The sequence below is a fragment of the Peromyscus eremicus genome, chromosome 3 (genome assembly GCF_949786415.1).
Source record: "Peromyscus eremicus chromosome 3, PerEre_H2_v1, whole genome shotgun sequence".
NCBI lineage: Eukaryota > Metazoa > Chordata > Mammalia > Rodentia > Cricetidae > Peromyscus > Peromyscus eremicus.
Genome location: NC_081418.1, coordinates 94,671,516 through 94,678,402, shown reverse-complemented (window position 1 = coordinate 94,678,402; position 6,887 = coordinate 94,671,516).

Sequence of the window (6,887 nt, the reverse complement as noted above, 5' to 3'; positions counted from 1 at the left end):
TCCAGGCCAGCCTGGTGTTCTAGGACAGCCAAGCTTACATAATGAGACCCTGTTTAAAAAAAGAAAGTTGAGGGAGGGAGGAGACACACCCAAGGAGGCTGAACTCTGGCCTCCATAGACACGTAGACATAGGAAGCAAGTGCGTACTCCCCTACCCCTAAAATGAGAGGTATTTCTTTTCTTTATCCCTGAATCTCACTTGCGGACAGAACCCAGATGCAGTGCAGTCGTCTTAGCACAACTTTTAAGATGAAGCCGACTCAGGGGTCAAGCAGAGCCGAGAGATTCTCAGAGAAGTCGGGCCCAGCCCTGACGCACAGGCCTGGCGCCCGGCCCACCACTGGGGAGCCTTTGAATTCAAACAACAAATCTCCTTATTGTTGGAGGAAGGGTATTTTGTTACTTGTATCTGAAACCATCCCGAGTGAAGTCACCGGGAGAGTGTGGCACACAGAGAGACACCATGGGTCTGCAGGGGCTGCCAAGAACAGGGCCCAGCTCATGCCTGCTGGGGCAAGCGCCTTCTTAATTATAGGCAGCACCTTTCCCATCACTGAAGTGACAGGAGGTGAGCGAGGCTACTTGGGGTTTTAGCAACTTCGTAAGAAGACTCCTGAGCTCCCCCTGTCAGAGGGTAGGAATGGGGCAGCCGTGGAAGCAAGGACCAGCTGTGCTTTGGGGCCGGCAAAAGATACAAAGGTCAGCCTGGCGCTGAGGGGGTCACTGGAGTCAAATTTATTTATTTATGTAGCTAATTATTTAATTTTTTTTTTTTTTTTTGAGACAGGGTCTCATGTATTTCAGGCTAGCCTTGAACTTTTTGTGTATCCAAAGATGACCTTGAGTGATGACTTTGAACTTCATCTCCTGAGTGCTTGGATTACAGGTGTGCTCAAACCAAGTTTACATAGTGCTAGGGATCCAAGTCGGGGCTTTACTCTTGCTAGGCAAGCACTCAACTAATTGAGTGAACCCCCCAAGTCCAGGAGTTGCATGTAGGTGCTAAGACCAGCAAATTTGCCTGAACTGCCAGGCACAGGGGTCCAAACACCCGGAGTCTCATTGGATCCACGGTTCTCCCCTTTGGCAGGCAGTTGGGAATCCCCTGGAGTCTTGTCCCACAGATTCTGATGAAGCTGGACTGGGGTGTTTGGGGGTAGATTTTTTGTTTGTTTGTTGTTTGTTTTTTTGAGACAGAGTTTCTCTGGGTAACAGTCCTAGCTGTCCTGGAACTTGCTTTATAGACCAGGCTGGCCTTGAACTCACAGAGATCCGCCTGCCTCTGCCTCCCAAGAGCTGGGATTAAAGGCGTGCGCCACCACTGCTGCCGGACACTTTTTTTTTTTTTTTTAGTGCAGAAAACATATTAAACTTATGCCATCACTCCCGACTCAGATCCTTACTTGATTGTGGGCCGTCAGACCAGGAAGTTCTTTCCCCAGCTCAGTTTGGGTGAGCAGATATACTTGCACCTGGTACAAGAGCATACAAGGCAGCAGTAGCACACTCCTGTAACCTCAGCACACGGGAGATGCAGTCGGGGGAATCCTTCCCCCTCCTCTCTCTAAGTCCCCCTAGCTGTCCTATGTAGCCCAGGCTTCCCTTAGATTCATGGCCAGCCTCCCGAGTGCTCAGGCGGCAGGCATGTACCATTTTTCCCAGCTTACCAACAATACCTTTCTATGCACATTGTTCCCGGCTTGCTTTCTGACTTGACATGTCACAGATCATTCCATACAAATGCTTAGAGAATGCCTTGCGTTTTTCATAATGGTGACCAAGGAATCCCACTGGCTGAATGTGCTCTGATCTCACCAACCAGGGTTGGTCCCTGTTTTCCTCTGGCAAACAGTTCTGCAGTGCAGACCCTTACACAGCATGTGTGTGTGTGTGTGTGTGTGTGTGTGTGTGTGTGTGTGTGTGTGTGTACACCTGTGTGGATAAGGGGATCGCTCGGCCAGGGGGCAGGAGTACTTCCACTGCTGCCTGGTGGGGGCTCTTGTCTTCCATCAACAACGCATCCTCTGATAAGACTGAACAAAAAGACAGAACGCCTGGGAATGGGCATGGTGTGCGGAGCTCAGAAACTAGAGCAGGAAGAGGGGCTTTATAGTGCTTTGAGTTTCGTTTCTTTACTGAGAAATCTGTTTACTTTGAAGAGGGCCTCTCACCTCATGGTAAATGTATTTCCCTTATTGGATATTTGCCCAGTGAGTGGAGAGCCAAAACCAGCAATATAGTTTAACCCTTCCTTCCTTCCTTCCTTGCTTCCTTCCTTCCTTCCTTGCTTCCTTCCTTCCTTCCTTGCTTCCTTCCTCCCTCCCTCCCTCACTTCCTCCCTCCCTCCCCCCACCTCTCTGTGCCTCCCTTCTCCTCCTCCTTTTTTTTGGAGACAGAATCTCATTCTAGCCCAGGCTGGGTTTGAACTCATGACCATCTTCTTGCCCCAGCCTCCTAAAAGCTAGGATGATAGGTGGGAGCCATCATACCTGGCTCTGATTTTGCACTTTCTTTTGTAAAATATTTATTTTGTGTGTTTGTGTGTGCCTGAGTGTATGTACATGTACCACATATATGCAGGATCAAAAGAGGCATTAGGTCCCCTGGAACTAGATTGTGAGACATTGTGTGGTTGTTGGAAACAGAAGCCAGATTCTCTGCAAGAGCAATAAGTGCTCTTAACTCTGAGCCATCTCTCCAGCTCTAACTTGCATTTTCAACATTGTGGGTCATGTCAGTCTTCTCCTCAGATGTCAAATTACTCATTTGTTCTTCTCCTGTGAAGTCTCTATGTCCTTTCCTGGAGGGCTGGGTATTCCTTAATGACTTAAAGAAACTCTTTGTATTGGAAATGAGACTCTTTATCTAATGTGAATTTTTAAAAAATATTCATTTTATTTTAAATTTTTAGTTTTTTGAGACAGGATTTTTCTGCAAAACAGTCCTGGCTGTCCTGGAACTCACTCTGTAGACCAGGCTGGCCTTGAACTCACAGAGATCCACTCGCCTCTGCCTTCCGAGCGCTGGAATTAAAGGTGTGAGCCACTACCACCTGGCATAAAGATTCGTTTTAATTGTGTGTGTGTGTGTGTGTGTGTGTGTGTGTGCACATGTGAGTGGAGTGCCCAAGGAGGACAAGAGGGTGTTGGCTCCTTTGGAAGTGGTGTTAACAGGCAGTTGTGAGCCATCTGGCGGGGGTTCTGGAAGCCGAACTCAGGTCTTCAGCAAGAGTAGTACATATTCTTAACTGCTTAGCCATCTCTCCACCACAAACTACAGTTTGTATTTCTGTATAGGTTGTTTTTCAACTAGGTGTAACAGGGATTCTTCTATGGGTCTTTTCTTTTATGGCATTTTTAAAAAGTCTGTTTCAAACAGGGCTTCAAAATTGGAGCCCAGAGAGGCTCAGGACCACACCCTGTCCCATGCCAGCCTTCCCCGGCAAATTCTTTTTTTAGACTGTGTGCCCATCAGGATGAGAGGACAGTCAGACATTAACCCTTGAACTCAGGCATTTCCCATATCTGCCATGACACTGTGTGTGTCTGTGGACAGGTGCTGTGTGGCAGCTTGTGTGGAGAGGGCAACTCATTTATAGTCAGGTTCCCTGATGACAATTTGCCTGCTGACTATGGTCTCCCTAATTTAACTGTCATTGAGCACAGATGTCCTATTTGTCAATTCCTTGGATACATCTTGGATTTTAGAAAGCCAGTTTGTCCTAAGAGCATTTCAAATGTCACAGTGCAGCAGTCAGTGACTCAGGTGTAGGGGACATTTGTCAGTATGGGGACTTCCACAGCCCTTTGAATATCTGCCATACGCTTTGAGATATCTCTACACTGTGGCTCCTGACTATCTGGCCTGCTTTTCCAGCTTCCCTTGCAGCTAAGGTATGGGCGTGTGACTCATACTCTGATAACCAGCTGAAAGGTCAGCTTGGAAGTAAATACCAAAAAGGGGGTGCTATCCTGAAATCTTATCAGAGATGCCAAGAGGCGATTATCCAGCTGTCAAGGGTGGCCGTGGCATGTCCTAGGTGTTGAATCCCATGTGCATCACCAAGATTATGGGCAGAGATGCTAAGACCAGGGCCACAGCAGTGGCATTTCCACTGGCAGAGCTAAATGACATAACCCGGGCTCTCAGCTGGCTAGTCTCTAAGCAGGATTCTCTGGCCTTCTGAAGGGACTTTGTATTCTTTGATAAACTCTTTTTCTGACTAAACTATCTAAATGGCTTTTGTTTGCAACTCTATTATAAGATGGGTATGGCGTTCATTTTTATATTTTAACTATTGTGTCCTCCTCTCTTTCTTTCTGTTCATTTTAGTTTTTTGAGGCAAGGTCTCATATCACAGGCAGGCCTCAAACTCTTTAAGTAGCAGAGGATGACTTTGAACTCAGGTTCCTGTCTCCACCTCTCTAGGTGCTGGAGTGATAGGCATATAAACACTACATCCACTATTTTAACCACTTCAAATGTCTTTCCAGGTCCACAACTTCATGCATACAACTTCAGACAGCCAGCCTCCCAGGGTTGTTGGGAACTCTGTAAGAGCTCACATAAAGCACCTGTGACCATGATTTAGTCCTCACAAAATGGGACCAGAAAAGAGAATGGATAGAGTACTGAAGTGTGTGTGTGGCAAGCATGTTGAGATACAGGTCACTTGATAGAATTCTTGCCTAGCCCACATGAATCCTTGAGTTTGACTCTGATCTCCACAACTGAATAAACTAGTTGTGTTGGTCAATGCCTGGAACCTCAACAATGGGGGTTGGAGGCAGGAGTATGGGAAGTTCAAGATCATTCTTGGCTGCATATTTAGTTAGAGGCCATCTTGGGCTACATGAGACCCTGTCTCAAAATAAATAAAGAAATAGAATTAGACCGTAGAGAGGAGTTCATAGTTGATCTGACCCCATTGATTTTGATCTTAGCTTTTGGAGGAAAAAATGGATTTCACATACTGAGCTAACGATTGGTTTTTAAGTGTCGCTAAAACTTGTTTATTACATTAATTTATTTATTGTGTGTATGTGTGTCGGTGCACACATGCCACGGCATGCCTGTGAAGGTCAGAGGGCAATTTTGATGCTCTCCTTTTACCACAGGGATCCTAGGGATCAAGCTCAGGTAGTCAAGGTGTGGCAATAAGCACATTTATCCACTGAACCATCTTACCAGCCCCTGAGTGTTTCTAGGAAGCGGATATTATTTTTCCCTCTTGGCTGTCTAACTTTAACTTATGCCATCAATTCTGCCTCAGACTTCTGAACACCTAAAGCTGTGTTTATCAGACTCCCCGCTTCACCCTGGTCTTGGCCCGGCCTTTATCTTATCTGAGAGTTCCTGTCTCTTCTCGCTCTGGCTTCTCTCTGATCCCTGCCTCCCATTCACGTGGAAGGCAGCCATTGTCCTCCAAAACCAAATCTGATGGACCGCTTCTGCTTTAAGTATCTCTCTCTTGGGTATCCAAGTCTGTGTCAGACGCCTCCGGTTTATCTGTGTCTAAAGAGGGAAGCCGGATTATGAGGCAGTTGCAGTCGGGTGAAAGATACTGGGGAATTGTGACGGGCCGATCGGTGGGAAGCATCTGAGAAGTAACATAGAGAAAGAAAGTCTCCTTCGTGTCCTGTAGTCGTATATGACATAACAGTCATGCTTAATACCATGTGACAGAGCCTCCTCCATTCTAGGCACTGTAAATGTAAGGGGACATGAGAGACACAGACTCTTGTTCGGGCTAGGGAGGACAGGATGAATTTAACACTTAAAGGATAAGCTGGGTGTGGTGGCACATATCTTTTATCTCAGAGCACTTGGGTGTAGGGGCTCAAGAAGGAAAATTTGTATTTTGTTTTTGAGACAGGGTTTTTCTGTGTAGCCTTGGCTGTCCTGAAATTTGCTTTGTAGACCAGGCTGACCTTGAGTTCAGAAATCTGCCTGCCACTGTCTCCCTAGTGCTGGGATTAAAGGTGTGAGCCACCACACCTGGCTGTAAAAACCGTTTGTAATAGTCATTCTTAGGAGTTTGAATTTTCTTTTTCTTTCTTTCTTTTTTTGTTTTTTGAGACAGGGTTTCTCTGTGTAGTTTTTGTCTGTCCAGCCTGTCCTGGATCTCCCTCTGTAGAACAGGCTGGCCTCGAACTCACAGAGATCTGCCTGGCTCTGCCTCCCGAGTGCTGGGAATAAAGGCATGCACCGCCGCCGCCGCCGCCGCCGCCGCCGCCGCCGCCGCCGCCACGCCCTTTGAATTTTATTTGAAGACTGAAAACCACTAATGGTTTTAAGCCAGAAAAAGGTCTGATATATATCTCAATCTAATCTAATTTTATCTATCTATCTATCTATCTATCTATCTATCTATCTATCTATCTACCTACCTAGCTATCTGTACAGGATCTCAAGTAATCCAATTTGCCCTTGAATTCCTGACTCTTCTATCTCTACCTCCCCGGTGCTGGGACTACAGGTGTATGGCACCACACCCAGCATTGGTTTGTATTTTATTTTATTTTATTTTATTTTATTTTATTTTATTTTATTTTATTTTTTTGCTTTTTCGAGACAGGGTTTCTCTGTGTAGCTTTGAGCCTTTTCCTGGAATTCACTTGGTAGCCCAGGCTGGCCTCGAACTCACAGAGATCCGCCTGGCTCTGCCTCCTGAGTGCTGGGATTAAAGGCGTGCACCACTACCACCCAGCTTGGTTTGTATTTTAAAACTAGTCTCTTTAGCTCCTGAGTGAAGGAGAGATCATAGTGGGTGAGCCAGAGGTAGTTAAAAATGGAAGCTACGGGATATAAAGGGGGCTCTGGTGGAGTCATGGGTAGCTTGGCCACGAGGGTCTGGCCTCTTTGATAAGTGAGACCTTTTGCTCACG